This window comes from Schistocerca americana, chromosome 3 (genome assembly GCF_021461395.2).
Source record: "Schistocerca americana isolate TAMUIC-IGC-003095 chromosome 3, iqSchAmer2.1, whole genome shotgun sequence".
NCBI lineage: Eukaryota > Metazoa > Arthropoda > Insecta > Orthoptera > Acrididae > Schistocerca > Schistocerca americana.
Genome location: NC_060121.1, coordinates 624,351,157 through 624,364,705, shown reverse-complemented (window position 1 = coordinate 624,364,705; position 13,549 = coordinate 624,351,157).

The following is a 13,549-nucleotide window of genomic DNA, read 5'->3' as shown; positions in this document are numbered from 1 at the left end:
AATACCGAAGAATTCAAAGGGAGTTTAAGGGAACTTTATGTTTAAAGAAGACGAGGTGAAAGAGAAAAGAAAGGAAAGGGAGCAGCAAAAGGAAAGGACTAGGAAAGAGTGTTCCAATAACAATAACCGTAATCCTAACACCAATAATTTCAGGCAATTTAACAGAGAAGGACAGTGGCACAATGGAGACAATTGGCATAGAAACGATAACCAGAATAATTGGTACCGAAATAGGAACGGTAATGGACACTCACACAGTGGCGGATATGGGTTTAGGAATCAAAATGCCAATGGTCAGGGGTACTTTGAAAGAGGTCATGATGTTAGAAACAGCATCTGGCGAGACCAGGGCGCGAATAATTACAGAGGAAATTATGGTCCACAGAGACAAGAACAACACAGAAAGGGAAACCAGATGTAGTAATTAGGCCACGAAATACTGCAAAACGTAAGAGGTGAATTGAAAAATGCGAAAGAGGTTAGGCAAACTAACGTCCACCCTATCTTATACTAACCACTAAATCAAAAAATAAATTAAGAATCAACAAAATAACACATTAATTTAAAAAAAAGAGACACAATACACACTAACAATATCTTGTAGTATCAAGTACACTACAACATGCACACAAACAATAAATGATACACAACATTTAAAAGAATGAAGAAGTGGTAGATCACCCGCTCCCTTAACACCAGATGCTTCGAGATAGCGACGGAGAGGGTACAGACATGTTGAGAACGCACTTTGGGCAATAACAACAACATGAAGACCAACGCCACACTGCAAATGCAGGTTGCAAGCAGGTCGGACTTCGGGAGGACAACACGCAGCACGGACATTTCATATGTGACGACACTGCTACACAACGGAAAAGCGTGGGGAGAATCATAAAAGGACGAGACGACAATGAAGGTATAAAAAATTACTATGATCTACAAACTCATCATGTAACAGTTGGAAAGGCAGTCAGATCCTACAAATCCTATATCACTCCTACACTAAAATTCACATATTCCTAGCCCAAGAAGAACAGAAGAATGCAAGAAAGAAGAGAAGAACAGAAGATTCAAGATGAAGAAGGGCAGAAGACAGCAAGATACCTTTCTTTTCTATCCTACAAAGCAAATTGCTACAAACGTCTTTCCATGAACTTTGAGGCATAGCAACTACTACAACCACCTCTCCAAAAATAAACCTTGAATCGTCAAACAAATACAAGCGAACGGAAAACGGAATATTAAGTAGTACCAACCGACATTATCTAGAAATAGATTCAGCAAAATGAAGAGTATTCTCCTTACCATATCATCAATTTGTCATACTGAACCAGGTGTGAAGTACCTAGACGTCAAAGCACAATATTGGGTGACGATCGTCGGTAGTGAACAACAGTCATCGAACTGCCACACCGTCCCAGGTGTGACAGCAGAGGAGTGCCAATACATCACTGTTTATGCAGTAAACCACAGTCATCATCATCGGTTAAAAGCACCACTCAATGGTGACAATATCAACAAGTAAGACCTGGCATTGCATGCTACAGTGCTTCTCTCACGATTTGTGACACCCATACAAACGAGTCGACGCCTTCCAGCATTTCAGTGGGGATCATCAAGCACAGATCTGACACAGCAAAAAGAAAAAAAATCATAAAACACAAATGTAGAGTTAAGAAAATGATATATTTGTAAAAGTACGTTTTTCCTTTCTTGTAAAAGTAATTATTTTTATTATGTATGTAAAGTCCACAATTTATAGATACCTTAAACCTTTTGTAAAGAAACTTAGTTAGTATAGTTATATAATGTCACAAACTCATGGAAAGTCTATTTATTTCTTTTATATGTAAAATTAGAAAAGGATTTGTGCAGGATTTTTCTTCTTTAAGTAACATTCATAATCACCTTTTGGGGTAATAAAATTAATACCAAGGTTAGAATTAAGAGGAAACACTTCTTCATTCTTACAAAAAAAAAAAAAAAGAAACAATGACACATAAAGAAAAAGATAATGCCTAAATAAACAAAACAAAGTAACACAACAGAGCTTTGCGAACATTTACGCAAGCTTAACTAAAGAAAAGATGTAACCACACTAAAACATGATACTTTGTACACTTACGGGTTTAGAAAAATTAATGTTGTAAAAACAAATTTTTGGAAATGAGAAAGAAAAACAGAGACACGTACTGGCAACAACAAAGAATAACAACCTATGTAAAGCCTGTATTTGCCTAACAACAAAACATAAATTGTAGAATTAAAAAAATAGAAACAATAGCTATAAAGAAATCATTAGAAAAAATTGTTAAGAATGACTGAGAAAAGTTAATTGGAAAATCTAAAAGAACAATTTTTGCCTGACTTTGATAATGTTTTCCTTGGCATTGACAAACCCCAGACAAAACTTTTGTCAGAAGGAGGGAGGTATGTAAGACGCCGTGGTTTCCTGACCTTCATTGCTTACATATTCCGCCCTCACAATCATATTCTGCACATCAAGACGCTTCATTCGAACACAAACTCGATAAGATAAAGTCAATGTTGTATGAATTCATGTAAACGATTTGCAATTAACAAGTAAGCGCACTATGGTCGAAATACTCAAGGCTGGCGTACACACATACATTCCAGACATGAGAGTCACAGAAGCTTTTAGTTCGGGAGAGAAACCGCACAACGGGACGCCGGTCCCTTCAAAGGACAACCCAGCCTATGTCGGCCGGTAACCGCCCGTGTAGCAGACAGTGTGGGCTCAAGTGAAAAGGGGGAACGACCCCGTGTTAGGCTTAAAAGCAATTTCCGCTACATTGTGTGGGAGTAGCCAGCCTACGCATTCTTTACACATAGCACACAGTTTCAGAGATTTTCACAGGGAGACAGCAAACGCCAAACACCAATGCTACAGGTTTCTGGATTGGTCGCCTTAAACGAAACGTCATTCTCCCGTTTTAGAAGAGCAATGCTGATTGGCAGACGAGATTTCTGACGCCTTGAGCTGAAGGAATAATGGAAGAGACCAAAAGATATACCCCTTCACGTCTGACGTGGAGAGACGCTGTTCCGTTGTCACTCTTGGAGCGAGGAACAAGTTTCTCCTCAATACTTCACTGGGAGAACACCTCTGTCGAGAGCGAATCGAAGTGCTACTCTATATTGAGCCCTTGCGATTAATCGTTGTTCACTGTGTTGGCCGACACACTTATTGTGCGGTGTGAATGGACAGAGTTATAGTTGAACGCCTGCGGGCGAATTTTTAGTGTCATTGCGGTGGACTGGTTATCTGACCGGTGTACCACGCCAATAGTTAGACTAGGGGCGAATAGGAATCCTTGACTTCATCAAGGCATAGGGAGAGTTTGATTGGCGAATGTTAATCCAGATAGAACGAGAGTTATCTTATTTGTCAGCAGCGATCGGCACAGACAGCAGTCATCGCAGCCTATGGTATTGTGCGCTACAGCTATTGCGAGCCCATATTTCTTCCACAACAGTACACTTAATTGCATTTCACACGCGACAGCCTCGACATACCTAGCAACATTCTAAAGGATAATTATTCAAGTTGAGTAGGCGCGCCTCTGAGCCATTCTGCCAAGTCAACAACCATCTTAAACTTTGTATAAAAGTTTTATTAGCGAATACTATCCTTGAGAGTTTACTTCACATTCCGAAAAGAACCACGATATAACTTGTTCAATTCATAACTAAAAGTGCCATTGTGATTTCTCAGAATTTTTGCAAAATAAATAATAACTTTCGTTAGTTTCATGTTTTTCTTACACTAACTAGCATTACTCCAGTATCCAAGTATCCCACTTGTTACATAAGAAATTTTGTGAACTTTTGTGTCATTTCCTTACAGCAGACGACTCCAGAAGATATTTATTGCTGAAAGTTCTTCAGGCATTTCTCTTCAGAACGTTAGGAGCGTCTGTCTGATTTCTGTAGTAGTGTGGGGGTGGAAATTGCATCTTGGAGGAGCCACAAGGTAAAGGGTACATCTCAGATTAATCCGTTGCGCAGAATAACAGAATCTTAGATCAACCCCACACCTCAGAGTGTGACGATTGAGAGAATATATTTTTGTATGAGATACACTAACTGCAGGTGCTGTGTGCAACTTCGTACACAATGGTTAGGAGAGGTGGGCTTCAGAGAGTTGTGGCAGCTGTCATCGTAGGACAACTGGACTTGAGCAGAAATGGTGCGTAAACAAGTTAATACAGCAAACACAAGTCTTACCTAACCTGTTTTTCTCCAAGAGAACGAAGACTCATTGCAAGTAATGCAGCACAAGACAGAGACCCTCTATCACAAAATCAATGAGCATGAAGCTTTCTCACTAAAGCACAAACGTTAGCATCAGAGCAGCGGCTAGTCAGCCAAAATACATCTGTTAAGCTATAGACTCGCGCGAGAAACACAAATGACATTCTATTTTACCTTGCGTTCAGTTTGTTAATGTCAATATAAATTGTTCTATTTAAAGAAGTATATGTTTACACAAAATACAATCAAACTATTATTACAATCTGCTTCTAAGTATCATTACAGTCTGTTGAATGGCTAACAATATGAGCCCTCGACTACGAATCCATTCTGTGAAAACAGTAATCAATAGCACTTTCCATTTCCGCAATATTTGCTCACGTTTTGGTGATTCAACCTGTATACACTTAGTATACCTACACATGTTAAACTTTAATCATAAATTGATAAATGACAGTATTTGCTTGCTCCAATGCTGGTCATCCATCTCCCCAGAATCGAAACTATATCTATTACAACCAAAACAGGTGCAAAAAAGTACAATATGTTTAGAAAGACCGAAGGCAGTGCAATAGCGATAGTGGAATTGCTCACATTGAGAAACATCATCACCTTTTGTAAAAAAAAGAGCAGGTCGTGTCTTTGCCAGCATTATGCAATCCACGAATTTGACATAGGGAAGTAATAAATATTATGCGTAGCTGACAATTCCTTTTCTTGGCCGACTTACCGATTTAAAACGTCCACGGACAAATTTTCCCGATCTTCTATTGAGCTCATATTTGACACAGATAATTTTTAATGGAATGGATCCAAACTGGCAATACACCAAGAGAAATTATCAAAGATTTAGAAAGAGTCCTTTGTAAGACCGACCCTAGTTTATTTAGATCTACATCTTCGGAACGAGTGAACAAGAACTGTAGGAACATTTCAGAGATGGATATTTTCCGAGTATATTTTGGTATAAGAGACCCTTGGTCCCTGATGGCTTTTGACAGAGTAATTACATTTTCTTTGGTTTCTTATCCTTTATATGGACATCTTATTGAAATTTCTTGCAAAATAGTGGAAACGTCGACGGTGTGTGGTGTGTTCCATGGTTGGAAACAAATTCGTTCCATTCACTCACGGAAGTTGCAGTTGACAACAGGCCTACATCACCCTTATTGCTCCTCAACCTTGTATTCTGTACTGCTCGGTTATGTCTCGCGTTTGTTTTTCCGACAGTGTTATTTGAACCTTAACAGTAATACATTGCAGTATGAGTAAGTTTACTGACGAAGAGTCGACCGGTGTGCATCTCGTCTGTGGGTTCCATGAATATAATGGAAAAACAGCATGTCGACGCTATGCTCAGCTGTTTCCAAAGCGAAGCCTACCATCTCTACATAGGCACCTACGAATAACAGAATCCTTTCGCGTTAATATGGATCATTCCCAGGCTAGCGACCGTCGGCGAATGCTGATTGCTACTTTGAGCAGTTACATCCATTTCCCAGCTTCCTTAGGCCAGGATACTTTTTCATGCATGGAGCGAAGTGGACTATCTTTGCTTAATCTGGCTAATGGGTGTTACCTTTCCCGACCGGGAGTTTTTCAAAGGCGTGTGTTTCCCACGGAATGACTTTCATTTGACAGCACGCTTTGGGAACAAACTACTTGAAGTGTCAGCGTGCAGTAGTTCTGCGGGCGTTGGAAGGAAATGGAAAGTAGCAGTGCCCCTTTTCTGTTCTGGATCCTGTTTGGCCGGAACGTCTGCACGTGGATAGAATATATTCGTTCGAGATATGGTTGCAACCGTTGGAACCATGAGAATGCATTCGACACACGCACTCTCCCAATTACTGTGGTTTGTGACAGGGTGAAAGTTGTTCGAGTGGCTACCAGTGGACGCTTGCAGCTAGTTTCGACTGACCGGAGAAAATTATACTGGCAGTCTACAAAGCGTTTAATAGCCCTCATCGAAAGAGACCAGCACGCTCGTGCGCATAGATTTTTGTGTTCAGTCTCACAGCATTCTCGTTGAAGAAAATAAGTACTGGCCTCCCGCTAGCCCTTTAGAGGAATGGTGCATCTCAACCCACTGAAAATTTAATATATCCTAGTGTAATTTTATTGCCTTGATGGAATCTTTTCCAGAAATGTGTTACATATATAGAGCCTGAGGTATCAAAAGCAGAAGGATTTCACTACTGTCACTATCAAAATGAATAAATTTTGTCTCTAATTCAAATACATGAGCACAAGTCCAGAAAATTGGGGGTCCCATAATATTCTCATTGCTATAAACGTTTCACTTTATAGGAGAGATAGCATATGTAGAAATAAGCATGGTATGAACTGGAACAAATGTGTTAGAGGAATTAAGCTTTATACCACATTCGCAGTCAGTGGACACATTACCACCACTCGTTATCAACTACACCAACGATAATTTTTCTTCTAATTATATCAATACTTGTAAAGATCGGGCATTTACTGCAGTGTAGTTTACTAACATTGGGACAAATTTCCTGCGCTGTTTTAACCATCAAAAAATTCATAGTATGAAAATCAGTGAGGAGAGGTAATCAAATTTGTCACCATATGCACATAATCAAAATATGTAAAAGGAAATAAGAGTTGATGAGGAAAGTGGCTCCAAGAATAATTAAAAACTTTTCAGTTGACATTTTGTGTCACTGCTTCTTCAAGACATTCCTATCACAAGTGGGAAGCCGAACCTTATGAGCTAATTTCATTCATCAAAAATGGTGACCGAGCGAGGTTGCGCGGTGGTTTACACACTAGACTCGCATTCGGGAGGACGACGGTTCAATCCCGCGTCCGAACATCCTGATTTCGGTTTAACGTGATTTCTCTAGATCGCTCGAGGCAAATGCCGCGATGGTTCCTTTGGAAGGGCAGTGTCGACTTTCCTCCCTGTCATTCATTCCCTAATCCGATGAGACAGATGACCTCGTTGTCTGGTATCCTCCCCCAGAAGAACCCAACCCAACCAAAATGATGTGTTTGTAAATCCAACAACTGCCATTCAGTCTTTAAATAATGAAACACTGCACTACTTACGCAATTTTTTTTTTTTCTTTTTTGACGCTTGGCTTGGCGAGTTTCGAGAATTTCTCATTGTCTTGACGAAATATTGTGTGTGCTGAGCTGCCTGACTTGCACTGTAGTCGTATCTTTGAGGTTATAAGACGCTGAGCCTCCTCCATTATCCAGAAAACCACACACCCAAATCATCACAGATGCTGTTTGTGCAATTTCACATTGTGTGTGTATGCGTGTTTTTTTTTTCTACATACGATACAACCTTAATAAGACGACGGTACAAGAGAGGGACGACACAGATACAAACAGCACACAAGATAATTATTTAAGTATTTGCACTTGACAGTTAGTATAAGTTCTTGAAGTGCTGAGCATGAAAAAAATATGTACCTGCTGCACTGTTTCATTATTTAAATGACAAAAACTGGAGCAACGCGAAGAGAACAAAGGTATCAACCAGCGGTACAGGTGGTTATTGACCATTGAAATACGCGAAAAAAAGGGTTGGAGTAAACGCAAAGGGTTCTGACAGTCTGAACTATTGTGAAGTAGAGACAGTTTGAAAACAGTGTCACTTGTTTGTGATGCCTTTACTGGAACGAACCTAATGTCGTGGAGCTGTGAGCAGCTGCAAATGTCGAGGAGGAGGCCGGTGGCCCTGGTAGGGTGCAGGAGGCGAGATTGAGCTCTCTAGGGCGGAGGCGGTTTGGAGGTTTATTTCGCAAGTTCGTAGTAAGGAATCAGCGAACTTATTCTCTTTGAGTGGATACTTCAGAGAGTGTTCGGAAGGGCGTTCCCTTTGGCACCCGTGGAAACGTCTTTGTGTGTTCCTTGTTTTCGACTTGGGTGTTGCTGCTTAGCGTACAGGGACTGCTTAGGAAGAGGTCGCCTATCACGGTGTGGAGCAACTGGCTATCTGGAGAGTGACTAGCGACCGAAGCGGGCATTGTCTGTGACTGGGGAACAACTAATAACAGTAGGAGTGAGTAGACAACAAGTTTACTCCACAACAAGGGAACAACCGAAACGGAATATACACAAGTGGATGTTCAAGAGCAGCCGTTGTGACGGCTATCAGCAGAGTCCGTCGATGAAACCGAGATCTAAGAGGCGTGCAGCACACTGCCTTAGGTTTTCTGGATACAGAGACCACCGTTGATTGCCATCCGAATCGTGTGGCGTCGTGATAGCCAAGTCCAAGCTGAGACTGCTGGAGAGAGGGCTGTGTGCGCTTATAGAGCCCCGAGCAGCGTAAAAATAACCCCGCCGTCCACAGCGACGTGGCATAGCGTGATTGGCACGGTTTCGTCGTGTAGCTATATGACGTACTTTCGCCTGATTGGCGTCGCTATATTACGGCGGAAGCAGCAATTTATGGGCCGCGCCTGCTTTGTTCAACTCGCCAGCATTGTGCCTGCACTAAGAACAGCTGGCCGGGGCTGTCTGCTATGTGACCTGCAGTCACCTGCAGCCGACGCCATGGTGTAGGCATTGATGATACCACGAGAAGAAACTGCGTTTTGCTTCAACGGAAACTTGAAGTGTGCTGTTCTTTTCTGCGTCCTTATCCTACTTAACTTGGTGATTATGCGCAGTTTACAGAGGAGGTGGTAGAAACTGGTTGGTGACGGTGTAGAGACTGACGGCCGTGTTTGTTGTTCAGTCCAGGGAGTCTTTCGAGAGTATTCGGATAGCAGCTGGGGAGTACCATTGGTATAGTGGGACTGACTAATTTAACCTTGTCTCGCGAATGAAAGGGAGGCTGGCGCCGATTATTAATAGCATACTGTAACAGAGCACATAAATTATCCAGGAACGCCGACAATCTTTTCGGAGGGAATCTACAGAACAATAGGTTCTGTGATATGCCTTACGCACCGCATGGTGCTGAGAGTGCTTGGACTCTGGCCATCTCTCCGAGGGTTTCTTAGCCAAACGCTACAGAAGCTCCGAGACGACAGTCGAGGTGGAGAGTTTCAGTATGCCACTAATCTCCCGAATACTACATACCAATTTTCGTAGTAGCTTGGCTGCCACTTTCCCCAGTGATTTTAGTAACTTTAGGAGTGTATTGAGTAATTATTGCGATATTTCTCCTTTCTCGGTCAATTTTGGTCGAATAAAAGATTACATAACTGATAGTGGGACATCCTCTAACATTCAGACTTCAGTTCCTACAGCTTCATGAAGTTCCGACCGTTGGCGGCGCTATACATAGCCTTCTAAATGGCGTCTGTAGGGGATGTGCTTTCCAAGCAGAGAGCAGTAGTGGGACAAGGGGGACGTGGCCCCATTCTGCAAATTTCTTCAAGATGGTGGATCCAAGGTGGTGGCGAGAGATATGGCAATGTCGCAATGACGTCATGATGGGGAGTTCAAATTCTGGCGAGATAATAGGACAATTGGGCTGCCTCCACTATCCTAACCCCCTCCCCTCCCAACCTCCCCCCACCCCCCCAAGAAAATGGAGGGAAGCTTCAATTTTGGCGGCAAAAAGGTCACTTGGGTTGCCTCCAATAACCTAAGTCATCCAACCACCACCTATTCCTTGGAATTGGCGAGAAAATGACCCAGCCTGTGCTGGGCTACTGGATAGGAAGGACTTAAGTCTTCATTTTGCATGTATTGTTTATTTAAACCATTTGAGTTGTCATAGGCAGTCGATTGACCCAGTGTGTTCACCATGAGGTCAGGAGTCCAACTGACCTAATAAACAGTTCTGCCACCAGAGCTTATGGACAGAACATTCACCTGTACATGGATGCGAAAATGCAGGCTATTGTGCATAAAATTGGTGGTATGCACAGGGAACTAGAGACGTATTACCAGACTCTTCTGAGAATGGTCAATGCTTTAGACGAATCAGTTAATGAAATCGGTAAGAAAGTAAACGACTTAACTGAAAAGTTCGAGGTTATTGAGGGGAAAACAGAGTTACCTGTTGTTGAGAAGGAGAAGCAGGCACATACTTAGAGGAAGAAAAAAAGCGGATATATAAAGCCTCATGCTACGGAGATGTCTGATAGTATTCACCGAGATGTCAACGAAGCTGAAAATACACTTAACCATCAGTACACTTCAATCTGAAGTAAGGACTGTAAATGCAACGATTGACTTTAACCAGAAATGTTCAATAGCGCGCCTTCTGGGTTCTACAACAGGGAGGTTTTGAAGAAGAATCCTAGTAAATTTTACATGTCAGATAGCACTGTGAACATACGGCCCGTCAGCACAATCTGAGCCGAGTGTAACAATGCAACGAACTCCTATCTCAACGACGGTCTGATTCATATTATTTACGATTCTTCCCTTCAGTCGCAACAATGTATAAGATCACAATGTCACAAATTTCCTACCAATCGGCTGCAACTAGAATTAAAATTCTTTAACTAGTTTTCAACGCAACTAGGGCCGCCTTAAAAACTAGTTAAGGAATTTTGATTCTATTTGCAATCGGTTGGCTGGAAATTTGTGACATTGTGATTAATTACGGTTGCTAATCACAGCCATGTTCAAAACAGTGTATAAGATTGTTGAGACTCCTACCAACGCAATATACCTTCCAGTGACAGTTCAGACATTGGACTATTTGGGGCTACGTATCTTGGACCAGAGTTTCGTTGTGAGGACATCATTGTTTGTTATTCCAATGCAGAAATGCTTTTAACTTACACGCTACAACAGTAACACTGACCAGAATTTTTTTATGTATATCTAATCTAAAAGCTAATGCGGGAACACTTTCTTGACTACAACTAAATTCCATAGTCTCAGTAGCATAGCTTTTCCAATAATTCTGATAGACTGTGCACACTTAGTATCTAATTTCAACAGCCCCAGTAGAAAAGATTTTTACAATAACAATTCTGGTAGGCTGTGAGGTATATATCTGTATATATATACTTCAAAACTATTCTGACTTGGATGGCTGGTGGCAGATGAAAAACTTAAAAACTACTTTACTTACAAGACGCACATGGTATACACATACGTTGCGTGTTGTTGTTGTTGTAGTCTTCAGTCCTGAGACTGGTTTGATGCAGCTCTCCATGCTACTCTATCCTGTGGAAGCTTTTTCATCTCCCAGTACCTACTGCAATCTACATCCTTCTGAATCTGTTTAGTGTATTCATCTCTTAGTCTCCCTCTACGATTTTTACCCTCCACGCTGCCCTCCAATACTAAATTGGTGATCCCTTGATGCCTTAGAACACGTCCTACCAACCGATCCCTTCTTCTAGTTAAGTTGTGCCACAAACTTCTCTTCTCCCCAATCCTATTCAATACCTCCTCATTAGTTATATTATCTACCTATCTAATCATCAGCATTCTTCTGTAGCACCACATTTCGAAAGCTTCTATTCTCTTCTTGTCCAAACTAGTTATCGTCCATCTTTCACTTCCATATATGGCTACACTCCATACAAACACTTTCAGAAACGACTTCATGACACCTAAATCTATACTCGATGTTAACAAATTTCTCTTCTTCAGAAACGCTTTCCACGCCCTTGCAAGTCTGCATTTTATACCCTCTCTACTTCGACCATCATCAGTTACTTTACTCCCCAAATGGAAAAATTCCTTTACAACTTTAAGTGTCTCATTTCCTAATCTAATTCCCTCAGCATCACCCGACTTAATTCGACTACATTCCATTATCGTCGTTTTGCTTTTGTTGATGTTCATCTTATACCCTCCTTTCATGACATTGTCCATTCCGTTTAACTGCTCTTCCAAGTCCCTTGCTGTCTCTGACAGAATTACAATGTCATCGGCGAACCTCAAAGTTTTTATTTCTTCTCCATGGATTTTAATACCTACTCCGAATTTTTCTTTTGTTTCCTTCACTGCTTGCTCAAATATACAGATTGAATAACATCGGGGATAGGCTACAACCCTGTCTCACTCCCTTCCCAAGCACTGCTTCCCTTTCTTGCCCCTCAACTCTTGTAACTGCAGTCTGGTTTCTGTACAGATTGTAAATAGCCTTTCGCTCCCTGTATTTTACCCCTGCCATCTTGAGAATTTGAAAGAGAGTATTCCAATCAACATTGTCAAAAGCTTTCTCTAAGTCTACAAATGCTAGAAACGTAGGTTTGCCTTCCCTTAATCTAGCTTCTAAGAAAAGTCGTAGGGTCAGTATTGCCTCACGTGTTCCAATATTTCTACGGAATCCAAACTGATCTTCCCCGAGGTCTTCTATCAGTTTTTCCATTCGTCTGTAGAGAATACGCGTTAGTATTTTGCATCAGTGACTAATTAGACTGATTAATCGGTAATTTTCACATCTGTCAGCACCTGCTTTCTTTGGGATCGGAATTACTATATTCTTCCGGAAGTCTGAGGGTATTTCGCCTGTCTCATACATCTTGCTCACCAGATGGTAGAGTTTTGTCAGGACCGGCTCTCCCAAGGCCGTCAGTAACTCTAATGGAATGTTGTCTACTCCCGGGGCCTTGTTTCGACTCAGGTCTTTCAGTGCTCTGTCAAACTCTTCACGCAGTATCGTATCTCCCATTTCATCTTCATCTATATCCTCTTCCATTTCCATAATATTGTCCTCAAGTACATTGCCCTTGTATAGGCCCTCTATATACTCCTTCCACCTTTCTGCTTTTCCTTCTTTGGTTAGAACTGGGTTTCCATCTGAGCTCATGATATTAATAGAAGTGGTTCTCTTTTCTCCAAAGGTCTCCTTAATTTTCCTGTAGGCAGTATCTATCTTACCCCTAGTGAGATAACCCTCTACATCCTTACATTTGTCCTCTAGCGATCCCTGCTTAGCCATTTTGCACTTCCTGTCGATCTTGTTTTTGAGACGATTGCATTCCTTTTTGCCTGCTTCATTTACTGCATTTTTATATTTTTTCCTTTCATCAATTAAATTCAGTATTTCTTCTGTTCCACACACATACACACACTCTCTCTCTCTCTCTCTCTCTCTCTCTCTCTCATCCTCTCACTCTCGCTCAGAGACCCCCACCCTTTCTCTTACTACAAGTGGGAAATGTGAATACGGGAGAGTTTCAATCCCGTCACTGAAAATGACCTTCTTATCGTCACGAGGCGACAGGACGATTCTAGACTGAAGCACAGTGCACACCTCGTGTCCTCTCGATCGAATGCTGGTCTGCCGTACCATCGGCGGCTACGATGCAGCACCACGAAAACCGCTGTTCAGGCACTGCAAACAATGTTCGACAGAGAGCTCTCGATG